This window comes from Solanum pennellii, chromosome 1, assembly GCF_001406875.1.
Source record: "Solanum pennellii chromosome 1, SPENNV200".
Lineage (NCBI taxonomy): Eukaryota > Viridiplantae > Streptophyta > Magnoliopsida > Solanales > Solanaceae > Solanum > Solanum pennellii.
The window spans coordinates 85,420,496-85,435,451 of NC_028637.1; the positions used below are offsets into that span (position 1 = coordinate 85,420,496).

At 36.1% G+C, this 14,956-nt stretch overlaps 1 pseudogene; it reads left to right on the forward strand.

Annotated features, from left to right (window-relative positions):
• The first annotated feature begins 263 nt into the window (after positions 1-263).
• LOC107026545 overlaps positions 264-14,956 on the forward strand; it is a 40,027-nt pseudogene continuing 25,334 nt past the window's right edge.

Below are 14,956 nucleotides of genomic sequence, written 5' to 3' on the forward strand. Positions count from 1 at the left end.
GCTATAATTGAGTTGCAAATCGTAATTAATTCAAAATATAACTATATTAGCTAATTAACTAGTATATTTTTTGTCGTCCGCATAAGTTCCCCTTACTTTAATCAGACCATTAGCCCAATCTACAATACTTCTGAAAGTTGGCCTTCTGCCTATTCATTATTTATTATTGTAGCCCTCAAACATTAAATGGGCTATAAGCCCAATTTCAAAGTATTTAATCATGCCATTAACCCAATTTACAATACTTTACCTTCTGCCTATTCATTATGATTGCCTTCAAACATTAAGTTGTCTTGAGCCCAAAATATTTAGTAAATAAATACATACGAACAGTTGTTTAAGGAACCAACAAATTTTATGTATTTTAAAAACTTTTCCCCTTGTCAAAATTAATTCAGTTTTGATAGATGAGACTAGTATTCGTTTGTGGAAAAATTCATACTGCTCAATGTTTTGCATTCAACTAGTGTTCTTCCTCAACAAGCAGATAAGAGAGATGTGGTTGGTTTGCAGGAACGGGTAATCCCTTATTTCATTTGATATGTTTTAGGCGATGAACGAACTTGTGAATTTTCAATTTTTGTTCGGGAAGTGATTGAGCTTCATGATAAATATGTGAATAACTGTTTCCAAAACCGCACACCTTTCGCAAGGATAGTTATCTAATTCAATTCTCCTACTCTGTACATTAGGTTAAAAGTAAATTGCTTTATAGATCCCCTTCTTTTGAGAAATAATCCGATAGAAATTCCAGAATTGTCGAGTTAGGTGCCTTGAAGTATTCAAGGATTTCTATCTATTCAGGATAAACAATTGTAATCTCTATTTCATGTATATCAAACATGATGTAGATGTTATATATACGTGGATGAAAGATACTCTCATATATCGAGAGTGATTATCAAATTCTCTTTTCTAACGTGGTATTAAAGCAGTGTGTGATTTCTGCCTCTTTTTTTTCCGGTCATGACTTCTGGAAATCAATTCTTTTCGGCCAACAATCTGCTTGTGGCACTATCAAGAGGATCAAACAACAAAGTTTCCTTACCTCCTCTCAATTTTACACTTACCCAAGATAATTATCCACTATGGGAAACAACAATCAGATATGCTCTTGAGGTATTTAACTGGGAAAAGTATCTTGACTCTACCCAAATTCCCGCACTCATGATTGTATCTCCTACAACCGATAGCTCCACAAATCAAACCCATGTTGCCAATCCAGAATATGAAACCTGGAAATCCCATGATAGAGTTATCCTCCATTGGATCAAAACAACTATTGATCCGTCCATTCTTGGACATATTATTCAGTCTCGAACTGCGGCTGAGGCTTGGACTAGCCTTCATCATATTTTTCAAACTCAATACCTTGCTCGAGTGATGACTTTGCGTCTCAAACTACAAACAATGACCAAGGGTAGTCTCTCCACATGAAGTACGTCCAACGCAAACATACAATTGCCAACAATCTTGCTATGCCCTTCAACGTGTCTCCAATTATGAATTGGTGACTTATATCTTGTATGGACTAGATTCATCTTATTGCCCCTTCCGCACAGCCATAAACCTCAAAACTCCTCCAGTGACTTGCGAGGAAAATTTTGGTCTTATCCTACAGGAAGAACAAAAACTTGCTGATGAATCTGCCCATGTCACTCTTTCTGCTACTGTTGCCAATCTCCAAAGCTTTCAGTCTCGGACTTCTTATAACTCCAGACCAATAACAAATCAATCCCAACAACGCAATCCCAAGCGCAATGACAATAGGCGGCCATCAAATCGCCCAATTTGCCAAATATGTAAGGAACTTGGTCATATGGCAGAAAATTGCTATAATCGGTACAATGATCAGTACCCGCCAACTAACACGCCTCGCCCTCAAGCCAATACAGCTACTTCATCCTCGACGTTCTTAGACCCCTCTTGGTGTCTTGACTCAGGCGCCACAAATCATATTTCTGCGGATGTTGGTAATCTTTATGGCACCTCAGAATATTCTGGAAATGACTCCCTTGCTGTTTGTAATGGTTCTAAACTCCCTATAACTCATATTGGTTCTTCTGTTATACCCTCTCCTTCTCGATCTTTTCATTTAAAAAATGTCTTAATTTTTGTTTTTGAGATTACAACTAATCTCCTTAGTGTGTCTCAATTTACTCGTTATAACAACGTCATAATTGAGTTTCACCCTTTTGCTTGTTTTATAAAGGATCTACAGGGAAAGGTTATTCTTCGAGGAATGATTAAGCATGGCCTTTATCGTCCTTCTGCCCCATCAACCTAGAAGTTTTTTGGCTGTCAAAGTTCCTCTCCAAACATGGCATGATCGACTTGGTCATCCTCATAAATCCGTTCTCCGTTGTTTGGCTTCCAGTGTTAATCTTCCAGTTTCTAGAAATAAACTCCACTCAGTTTGTGGCCCTTGTCAACTTGGCAAGAGTCGCCGTCTCCATTTAGCTTGGTCTCATATGTCAAGTTCTTCTCCATTTGAATTAGTTTATTCCGATGTATAAGGGCCCTGCTCCAATTGATTCTATTAATGGAAACAAATATTTTTGTTCAATTTTTGGATGACTATTCAAAGTTTTTATGGATTTTATTTCTATCTTCTAAATCTCAAGTGTTTACCATCTTTCAACATTTTATAAAAATGGTGGAAACTCAATTTGGTTACAAAATTAAATCCATTCAAACTGATTGGGGAGGTGAATATGGCAACATTTCTACCTTTGTCCAACAATTAGATATACTTCATCGCGTCACTTGTCCTCATACTCATGAACAAAATGGTGCTCCTGAACGTCATAACCGTATTATTGTTGAAAAAGGTCTTGCTCTTCTGGCAAATTCATCTCTTCCCTTATGTTTTTGGGAACATGGCTTCTCCACATCCACTTACCTTCATAATCGGATGATCAATCCATCTCTTAATTTTCGATCTCCATTTTCTCTTCTCTATAATCCTTATCGTGATACTCGTCACTTAAAGTTTTTAGGTGTTTGTGTTATCCTTTTCTATGTCCCTGGAACAATCATAATCTCCAGTATCGATCTTTGCCGTGTGTCTTCTTAGGATACAACAGTAAACACAAAGGCTACTTGTGCTTTCACGATTCATCAAGTCGCATTTACATTGCCCTTCATGTAATTTTTTATGAGCAGAATTTCCCTTACTCCATAGTCACCAATACCTCCAAACCAGCATCTCCCACTTTAAACTCTCTCAATCTTGATATACTCACCTCCTTGTTCACCTCATCTGACACCTTTCTAGTCCGTACTATGTCCTCGTCCATTTCTTCTCACCCCGACAGTTCGATTTCCTCATCAAGTTGTCCACCATCCTCATCCCCTCTCTTATCTGCCTCTTCTCAGCCCTTAAACCCACCAACTTCTTCTGCTTCTCCGCCTCATATTTCCGTTTCTCCCTACCTTCGTTAATCCTCAATGTTTACACACTACATGACCACTAGAGCCCAAACTAATTCTCTTAAACCCAAAACATTTCTATTTACTCTTCAAACCACCTTCACATCTTCTCACATGGAACCAAAAACCTATAAGCAAGAAAGCTTATCTCCGGAATGGTGTGAGGCCATGTCCCATGAATTTAATGCCTTGATTCGTAATGACACTTGGTCCCTCGAGCCACCTCCTCCCTATGCCAACATTGTCGGTGCAAATGGGTATTCAAAATTAAACGACATGTCAATGGAAAGATTTAGCGGTATAAAGTTGGTCTTGTGGCTAAAGGTTATCATCAAGAAGAGGGTGTTGATTATTTTGATACTTTAGCCCTGTTGCGAAGCCTACTACCATTCGGGTGGTCTTATAACTTGCCCTTGCTCGTGGCGGCCCTTAAACAACTTGATGTTAATAATGCTTTTTTAAATGGCAATCTTCAAGAGGTTTTGTATATGTCTCAGCCCCCTCGCTTTATTGATACACAATATCCTAATCATGTTTGTCGTCTAAGAACAACACTTTATGGTTTGAAACAAGCTCATCGATCTTGGTTTATGAAGCTGAAAACTTTTCTGGTGCAACAAGGATTTCGGAGCTGTTATACTGACTCTTCTCTTTTTGTTTGCAATCGTGACTCTACGCTTACTTACCTTCTCGACTATGTGGATGATATCATTATTACGGGTAACGACTTTGATTTTATCTCCAACTTTATAGCCACTTTGGACTCTAATTTCTCCCTTAAGGACTTAGGCAATTTGAGTTTCTTTCTTGGGACTGCATCACAATGGTTCTTTGCTACTATCTCAATCTTCATACATTAAGGATATCCTCCACCGTAGCCATCTCCAATATGCCAAACCATTACGAACCCCTGCGGATTCTACTACCACACTCACACGTGATGGACTGTCTGCTCCTGATGCTACTTCATATCGTAGTATTGTTGGTGCATTGCAATACGCCACCATTACTCGTCCATATATCTCTTATGCTGTTAATGGGTTTGTCGGTTTATGCACGATCCTCGACTATCGCACTGCTGCAGTTAAACACATTTTGCGCTACTTTAAGGGAACAATGCACCTTGATCTCCAATTTTTTCCATCATCAGATCAGTCCCTTCAAGCTTTTTCTGATGCGGGATGGACTGCCGATATTCTTGACCGTTTCTCTCACCATGGCTATGCCATTTTCTTAGGTGGTAATCTTGTGAATTAGTCTTGTCGGAAGCAAAGTGATGTGGCTTGCTCCAGCATTGAGGCAGAGTATAGAGCAGTTGCCTTTGCGACACCCGAAATGGCATGGCTAAAAAATCTACTACTTGAACTTGGTGTCACTTGCATCAAACCACCTGTGGTTCTATGTGATAATCTAAGTGCACTCTATATATGTACTAATCCTGTTTTTCACAATCGATCAGAATATATCGAGATCGATTATCATTTTGTTCATGAGAAAGTTGAGCAAGGTTTATTGACTGTTCGTTGTGTTCCCACTCAAGATCAATATGCGGATATCTTCATAAAATCACTAGGCTCGTCACTTTTTATTCATTTCCGCGACAAGCTCAATGCCCGTACACTACCATTGAGCTTGACAGTGGATATTAAGGATAAACAATTGTAATCTTATCACTATAATTTTTTAATTATCCTTTAGATGACATCTAGCTTATATTTAGGAGTTTCAATCTCATGTAAACTCTATTTCATGTATATCAAACCTGATGTAAATGTTATATATACGTGAATGGAAGATACTCTCATACATCGAGAATCATCATAAAATTCTCTTTTCTAACGCTTTCAAACAAAAATAAAGCACAAGAAACTTACATGGATATACTCTTTAGGAACTTGAAACATAAATGGAAATTTTGAGCCAAAGACTATTGAGCTCGTTGTCACTACTTATAAGGTTGATTGTTGGCTTACTTATTGGAATTGGATAGGATTAGTTAATTTGAAACATTTTTATTACGTTATCAACGAGAAAATGAGATTGGCATTTCTTCCTCATAGGCTTCTACTCTGCTACTCTTTAATGCATCAGATAGATTGAGTTATCACATGACACAATTAAATTATCAGATGATGATGTTGTTCGGCTTCTTCATTCCCTTTCAAGTGCAAAGTACAAGATTTTCAACAAGGAGTCAAGCACCAAAACAATTTCTCCGATTCATGTCTTTGAGTTCAACTCAAAGTTCACTGACAAAATGAGGAGGATCAAGGTATTGACTAATGATAAGTAAGGTTAGACCTTCTACTCTGAATTTTTGCACAACATTACTGACCCCGTGAGGATATTGCTGTAATGGTATGAAGATAGCTCTTCCTCCTTTTGATGAAAAGAAACCGGTAATTGAAGACGTTGACAAGGATAGACGGTATGCTATAGATGCTTCAAGTAGTGGGGGATGCTTCAAATAGTAGGGGTGGGGGATTGGGTGGGTAAGAGGAGACAATAAACTTGGAATGTTGCGTGTCACTTATGCAACTCGTTTTCCATATATTCATTAGGAAAGTAATTTTCCTAGAGAAAATACTTTTCAAACATTTTGACCAATCAAATATAGAAAATGTGGAAAACATAGACAAATTCTCACTATTTCCATTTTTGCAAGGCAATTTTGTGATTTTTCATTCAGAGTCATTGCAAATTTATCCCTACTATTTTTGGTTTTCATGCATTTTTACCTCAACTGCTGGAGTACTTTTTTTTTTGTTATTTTATTGAGAATATCGTCTACTTTTACTTCACGACATTCTAAAAAAAAAGAGTATTCAAGCAGTTGACGTAACTGTGCATAAAATCCAAAAATAGTAGCGATAAATTTGCAATAATTCTGAATGAAAAAACAAGAAATTACCGCGACAAAAATAGAACTACTTAGAAGTCTAAGGGGGTTTTCGAGGAAACAGGAAAAACACACAAAAAGGGAAAAAAATTCACAAATCACGCTATTCTCTCTTGTCATAAATGGTTCCTGGCAGCTGTCTTTTGCCCTCATCAAGTCTAAACTCTTCGATCACCCTTTTTTAAAAATTCCTTTGCTCTCCGGTGACATCACATGTATATTTTCCAGTTAAATTGTGAGATGTGATTTGATATACATTGTTCTCACGTATGTATGCACCTATGATGCATAGTTGATGTGATTTTCTTGGTTTAATTGGATCTCCCTTTACTTCAGGTTGATCATGTTATTGATTTTGTTTCCGTTAGCTAAAATTATGTTAGTTTTGTTTAATTTCAAAAAAGGAAATTGTGTTGTTTTATTGTGGTTAATTTGTGATCTTCAGAGCTGTGATTGAATGACTAGTTTTATTTCTCTACAGTTGATCTGAGCACGAGTGTTTTGTCCTGATGATATTAGGTATAGTGGAGGTTTAGTGTTCATTACTGGTAGGTAGTTTAATTTTTGGTTCATTCTTTGTTGCTACTAACGACATCCATGTAAACTAGAAATTTAATAGGAACAATGGATTCCAAAACTTTGTATTATTTCGTTAATTACGTGAAACTTTAGATTTTTCTGCTATGTTGTTTGGATCTCCAAAAATGTCAACAGAAAAATAGTGTTTTTTTGAAGGATTCGAGCAACATAGCTTTTCAGTATCTTTGATGAGTGTAATTGAATGGAAGATCTTTTTCTTATTATAGTAGGTGAACAATGAATAAATACAATGCATAAGGTGCTAATTAGGAAAAAAATTAAGAGTAATTCCTATAGATTTGCGGTGATCTTTATAAATCTGCTGCCCATATATAGCTATATGTATATTACTAAGATTAAGTCTATATACATTCTATAACACTCCCCCTCAACTAGGATCATGTATGTTGATCATGCTCAGCTTATTACAAATACAATAAACGCGAGTTCCATTCAATGCCTTTGTGTAACTATTTTCTCTCTTGTCTTCACGTAGCTAGTGGAAATCAAATTTTCTTGAATCTTCTCAGGAATAAGATGACAATTAACCTCAATATGTTTAGTTCTTTCATGATACACCATAATTGAGGCAATATGCAGGGCAACTTGATTATCACACCAAAGTTTTGTTGGTGTGTGATGTTCCAACCCAATTTCAGTTAGAAGATGATGTATCCATATAATCTCACATGTAGACTGTTACATAGCTTTGTACTCAAATTCCGCACTGGATCGAGATACAACACTTTGCGTCTTACTCCATGAAACTAGGTTCCTCCAACAAAGACATAATAGTCCGTAGTTGATCTCCAATCAATTTTAGATCCAGCATAGTCAGCATCAGCAAAACACTCAACATGAGTATGACTGTGATTACTGTATAATTCCAAGTCCAGCGGCTCCTTTCAAGTAACATAAAATCTATTCCAAAGTTGCCCAGAGTTTTACGGTAGACGAGGACATAAACTGGTTAACAATACTTAGTGCAAAAGCAATGACTGGACGAGTCACAACAAGGTAGTTTGACTTCCCAACTAACCTTCTGTATCTCTTTGGATCATCAAAGAGGTCGCCACCATCTTTCATAAGCTTCACATTGGGAGCCATTGAAGTACTGCAAGGTTTAGCAGCCAACTTTCCAATGTCTGCAACAAGATCAAGAATATACTTTCTCTGAGACAAAAGAATTCCCTTCTTGTTTCTATTCACCTTTATACCCAAAAAGTATTTCAACTAACCCAAGTCTTTCGTATGAAACCTGCTAGTATGCCAGAAGGATTTGAGGGAAGAGATCCCCACGTTATCACTTAATATACACTACCATAATAGTGCCAACTTTTGATTGTTAGTAGAAGATTGCCCAAAATAAGCTTAGAGACTTTGTTTCAAGTCATACAAAGACTTCTTCAAATAACAAACTCTCCCATAATCCCCTTGAGCAACAAAACCAGGTGGTTGCTCCATATGTAATTTCTCTTGAAGATCACCATGAAGGAATACATTTTTGATATCCAACTGATGTAAAGGCCAATTCTCAGAAGCATCTAAAGAAAAAAAAGAGCGGATGGAAGTAAGTTTGGCAACTTAAGAGAGAATGTTTGAATAATCCACTCCATAAGTTTGAGCATACCCTTTAGCCACAAGCCTGACCTTAAGTCTTGCAACAGAACTATCTGAATTAACTTTAACTGTGATCACCTACTTACATCCCACTAGTGTCTTCGTGCTAGGTATATCCACCGAATCCCACATGTGATTTTACTCTAAGGCATGTATCTAGTATCACATCATACCATCCAGGATGTTTCAAAGCTTCCTTCACTATTTTGGGTATAGATATGGAGTCTAAATAAGCAACCACAGACCTCAACATAAAGGATAAGCAATCATAGGAAACAAAATTAACAATGGGATATGTGGATTGTCATGTCCTTTTATCCTCTAAAGGATCGGGTGAAGAAAGATTTGACAACAGAGGAACCGGTGCATAACATGTATCATCGATGTCTCGTCCCCTTGAATAAACTTGAATAATTGGCGGTCTTGCTGGTAAAGAAATTGTAGGCCCAATAGTTAATTGGTGTTCAATAGGGGAACTAGGAGATTAAAAAACATTATTTGATTATTCTATCACAATCCGAGTAACATTATAGATAACCACTCAACTTTCTCCTCTTGAGTTGAAGAAATGGGAGGTGCATAGAAGAATGGGTGTAGTCTCTTGAAAATAGTACATCATTTGACATCAACTATTTACCAAGCTCAGTTGAATAACATCGATACCCCTTATGAAAAAACGTGAATAACCCAAGAAAACAAACTTCAATACCCTAGGATCCAACTTGGTAACAAATGGCCGAACATCTCAAACATAACACATGCTTCCAAATACCTTAGGGTCCACCAAAAATACTGACTTTTTTAGAAAAATAACATTGTAAGGCACATTACCAAGAACAGTCGATGGCATGCGGTTAATCAAAAAACAAGTTGTAGAGACTGCATCAACCCAAAATTGTTTAGTAACCTTCAATTGAACAAAAGTGCTCGAGTTGTCTCAAGTAGATGTCTATTCTTTCTCTCAATGACTCCATTTTGAGAGGTTGTATTTGTCAATTTTCCTGAATGAGTGCTATCAAATGAGAATTCTTACATTAAATAGAGAGAATTATGATTTAGATGCCTAAAAATCTACTATATATCCCTAACTATATGTTATTCCTAATTGTAATATCTCTGAAAATATGCTACATTAACCTATGATATCTCCTATCATCATTACACAAATATTTAGAGTTATAACATAGATATGTACAAATATTTAGGATCTGTCCAATCATGCTAACAATATCAACACATGAAATTTGATGGTGAATACCATGTTTTCTCATGTAGGACTGAAACAATTCTAACATATATTCTTTAACATTATCACTCTTTAGACTACTCACTGAGTACGAAGTACTGGACTGAATTTTGACTTCAGCACAAAAAGCACAAAAATGAGTAAACACTTCAGAACAACTCTTCATAAAGTAAATCCAAGTCATTCGAGAGAAATCATCCATAAATGTGACAAAATACTAATGTCCAATTATGGAAACAACAGGACATGCTCCCAAACATCAGCATGAACTAATTCAAAAATCGACTCTACCCGCTTATTAACCCTTGGATTTGGTGAGCTACGATGGTGTTGGGCAAATTGACATGACTCACAATCAAGTGAAGGAATATTCTGAAACTAAGGACAAGAATTCTTCCACATAAGCAAAGAAGGATGTCCTAATCGACAATGTGCCTCAAATGGAGAAACGCACAAGAGTAGGCCTAAAAAGAGGCCCCGAATATTCCATCAAGTATGTAGAGACTATCAGATACATGTCCTTTACTAATAACTTCATTTGTCTTCAAGTCACGAAACAAACAGTAATTGAGAATAAAATGAGATATAACAACTTAGGTCTCTGGTAAGGTTACTAGAAAACATCAAATTAAAGGCTAACTTTGGTAGACCTAATACATATGATGAGGTAATGGAAAAAGTTGGTTTTTTACAATCCTAAAACCTATAATGTTACAGATTGTACCATTAGCAACCCTCACTGGATAGAGTGCACCGTGTGATTGAAAGCTAGAATACATGTTAGGATTACCCGTCATGTGATTTCAAAGAGGATATAAGACATGCTTTTCCTGACTCAACAAGGGTAGTAACTGAAATAGATTCTTTTTGTAATTTTTGATATTGTGAGAATTTTGCAAACTCTTTCGCCGAAATCAAAATTCTTTTATCCGAAGAGATATGAGCCACAATTTCAGTCATCCTCTCCAAATATTTTAGTAGCACAAGAACTCATCAACAAAAAATATAACCAGAAGCATGTACATGACCCCACAAATACAGATGAACAAAGTCTAAAAATGGTTTTATCAACTAAGAAACCAATTGTCCACCCAAAATAAAGGAACTGAGTACTTTACTAGTAGACAAGAGCACGTAGTGAACAATCAAATACCCAAGCAAGTAGTTCATAGAAAGAAATCCTAAACCGCAACTTATGATCAGAAAACACCAATTGTATGAAGGCCCAACCCATCGGTGACTTCTTGAAGTTGACACGAAATTTCACTTAGACACCTTAACTGAACAATGTCTATTTTAAGCACCTTATGTAGGATTATGCTGTGTCATTTTGACAATTTTTCGTTACGTGGTACAATGAGTGTGATACACTCACTATATGCGCATGAGAAACTTACTTTTTCTAAAAATAAATTAAGCTTGGACCAATGGTCCCATTTTATTGAAAAAGAACGTCAGATGGACTCAAAATAAGACCATGAAACAGTGAAAACAAAAATTAAAAAAAACAAATAAACAAATAAACTAATGTACTTTTCCATCCATTTCCTTTTCATCTTCTTTTTTTCTTATATCTAAAAATTTCTTCTTCTTTGTAGGTGTACCTCCCGGTAAGAAACTTACTTAACTATTTTTTATTTTATTTTCTTTATTTCTTCTCCATTTTCAGCCACCATATTCCAAACTTAAACTCTTTCCACGGAAAAATAGATATGATGGTGACAGAGGAAGCAGTGAATTCGAGCAACAGATTTCCAAAAAAACATTTTCTTATTTTGTTTCCCTTCTTCCTCCTCAATTTAGTTTGACAAAAAAGAACAAGTTCGAATTCCCATTCCCACATTTTGGTTATATTTATTATATCTTGAACCCACTCTTCAAGATACTTTTGCAGAAACAACCCCAATCCTCACCGATTTTTTTAATCCAAAATAAATTTGTTTTATTTCCAACAATAAAAGTCTTGTGCTGACATTTAAAAATTTAAGTTCTCCAATATTCAATATTAATTTCTCGATGATTTTCTAACTTTTCAATAATCGGTAACTTCTTGAAATTTTTACAACCTTCCAATAATCAGAGAGCCTGGATGTAGAATTGTAGATCAGCTACGTAAAGAAAAGAAAAGGCGATGTGATGTGCTTTCATCCATTAATTCCTACCTCTTTTTAAATGCTTCAAAGTCTAGAAAATCAGAGGTAAGATAATTTGTTCTTTTTTTTCAAACTAAATTGAGGAGAAAGAAGAGAAACAAAATAAGAAAATGTGTTCAAATTTGAGGAAACCCTCGAATTCGTTGTTTTATCTGTCACTCCATCAGATCTTTTTCTCCATGGAGGGAGTTTAAATTTGGAAGAAGTGGCTGAAAATGGGTAAAAGATGAAGAAAATAAAATTAAAAAATAGTTAAATAAGCAAAAAAGTATCAAAATGACATAACAAAAACCCTATATGAGGTGTCTAAAATAAACATTCTCAGTTTTATTTACTTATTAATTTATATACATTATTGGAAAATGTTGTATGCAGTTTTTTTTACATGTCTTGTAGGGAAAAGTGTGCAATTTTTGTAACTCTAGTTTATCTAGGTCGTAGGAATCACTTGGTGAAACTTAGTTCTTGTGGAAATTCTATCAATTCAGGGTCTACGAGAACAAGGTCAGAACTGTTAGAAATCAATCAATTACGTGGGATATGCTTAGAGATGTATTATATGATACCATCTGACATGTCTCATGCTATTGACACTCATGCTTCCGCATCATCATCAGTTTCTTATATCAAATAATCGATTGAGGATATTGAAGAGGAAAGATGGAAAGGAAAGAAGAAGAAAAAAAAAGAAAGATGAATTTAGACAGCTTGATGAAGACATAGGTCTATCTATATTTGTCTGAAGATAACGTGTATTAATCACAACCCCTCATCAAGGAAGAAAAATGGATCAAATGCAAACCGTTAGATTAATGAAGCTAGAATAATCTACTCACGTGTCAAGCATGTGAAAAATAAAAGTTTGTTACATATTGTTAGATGTTGTACAAATTTAGAGAATGCCAAGTGTATAGTCTTACTAATTTTGTTTTCATCTTCTAGTAGATATACTTGTATATATACATCATATCAGGGAGGAATACACATTCAGAAATTTTCCAATCTTCTTTTCAATTGTTTTCATGGTATCAAAGCAATAGCTCGATCCAAAACTTAAAATCATTTTTTCTGAATCATCAAATTCCTGAGAAATGGGTACACAGGCAGCTGCAACTGTTCTTCCTTCTGATAGTTCTTCTACTGTGGAAGGACAACCTGGCCAGAGGATGAATGTCCATCATCCATACTTTCTTCATAACTCAGATTCACCTGGGATGAATCTAATCACCTCCACCTTTGATGGAAAAGAATTTCCAGGTTGGAGAAGATCCATACTCATTGCCCTATCTTCCAAGAAGAAACTTGGGTTCATCAATGGAACTTGCATTGCACCAGATCAACAAACACCACAATATGCACAATGGAGTTGATGCAATGACATGGTAATATCATGGCCGTTAAATTCATTGACAAAAGAAAATGCAAACAGTGTAATTTACTCTAAAACAGCAAAAGAATTATGGGACAGTTTGGAACACAGATTTCGTAGGACAAATGGTGCTAGACTATTCCATTTGCAAAAGAAAATATCAGGAACTGTTCAAGGAAATTCAGATGTTGCAGGTTACTTTACCAAGATGAAACGTTTGTGGGATGAACTTGATGCACTAAACATCATGATGTGTCGTTCATGTGTGTGCACTTGTGAAGGTAAATCTAAACTGGTGAAGTCTTTGGAGGATCAAAGATTGATACAATTTCTCATGGGTCTCAATGATGTTTATGCCCAAGCTAGGGGAAACATTTTGATGATGAACCCATTGCCTAACATTGACTATGGATATTCACTACTTTTGTAGGATGAAAATCAAAGGGAAACCTATGTTAATAGTTCATTTCCTAATGATGCTATGGGTTTCATGATTAACTCACAGGGAATAATTTTTCAAAGATCTGGTAATATTGTATCTAAAGGGAGATTTTCTCAGGATACTTTGCACCACAGAGGAACTCCACTCCTAATCAAAGGGGAGGAAGGGGAAACTACAATAACAAAGGAAGAAAAAATAAGTATGATCCAAATGTATCTTGCACACATTGTGGAAAAACTGGCCATGTTTATGATAATTGTTATAGGAGAATTGGATATCCTGATGATTTCGAATTCAATAAGTCTAGAGAGTTTGATCCTTCTAAACCAAAAGGGTTTCAAGGAAGGGCTAATGGAGTCTTCCCAAGTGAAGACAATGCGGTACAAGGAATGACACAACAACAACAACAACAACAGGGAACACACAACAACATTTTTTATCAGCTCAACAAGGAGCAATATGCAGCTTTGGTAAAACAGGTTACAAGAGACATAAAATTGGAGCAGGCCGGCAGCAGCACAACAGTTGGGTTTAATGCTTCTGCTATTTCTGGTACAGTGCAAAAATACTCTATCTCATGCTTGTCAGTTTTTAATTCCAGCACCTGGATCATTGATTCAGTTGCTTCTGAGCATATGTGCTTTGATTCCCAGTTCTTCACCTCCTTAAGTCCCCTTCCTGTTCTTTTACATATCACACTGCCTAACTCTTTCAAGATTATTGTGACTCATGTAGGAAGTGTTCCTTGTTAGGACCGGAAATAAGCAGGTGTAAATGTGGAAGCTAGCAAAGCAAACCTCGAAAGGTCACGAGTAAGAAGACAACGAGAATATACCAAAAGACACAAAGATTTAACGTGGTTCGGTCAATCGACCTACGTCCACAAAGGAGATGAGCAATCCACTATAAATATGAGAGTACAAAATACAGAGGGAAACAACCTCAACCAATTCACTCAGAATACATGGGAGGTTCACACAAGTGATAACGTATCAAGCTTGTGACCCACAAATTCTCCCTCTAACCAAAACTCTCAAAGCCCTTAAGACTACATTGTGAATGCTGATTAAGTTAGAAGGAACATTCCTCTATTTATAGAGTCCTAAACATTTTCCTACAAGAAAAGGATTAGTCAGTTTAAAAGATTTTCCTAAAAGGAAAACCTATTTATGGTAAGAAATTTAGGGCAAATAAAACCCAACAAATCTCCCCCTTG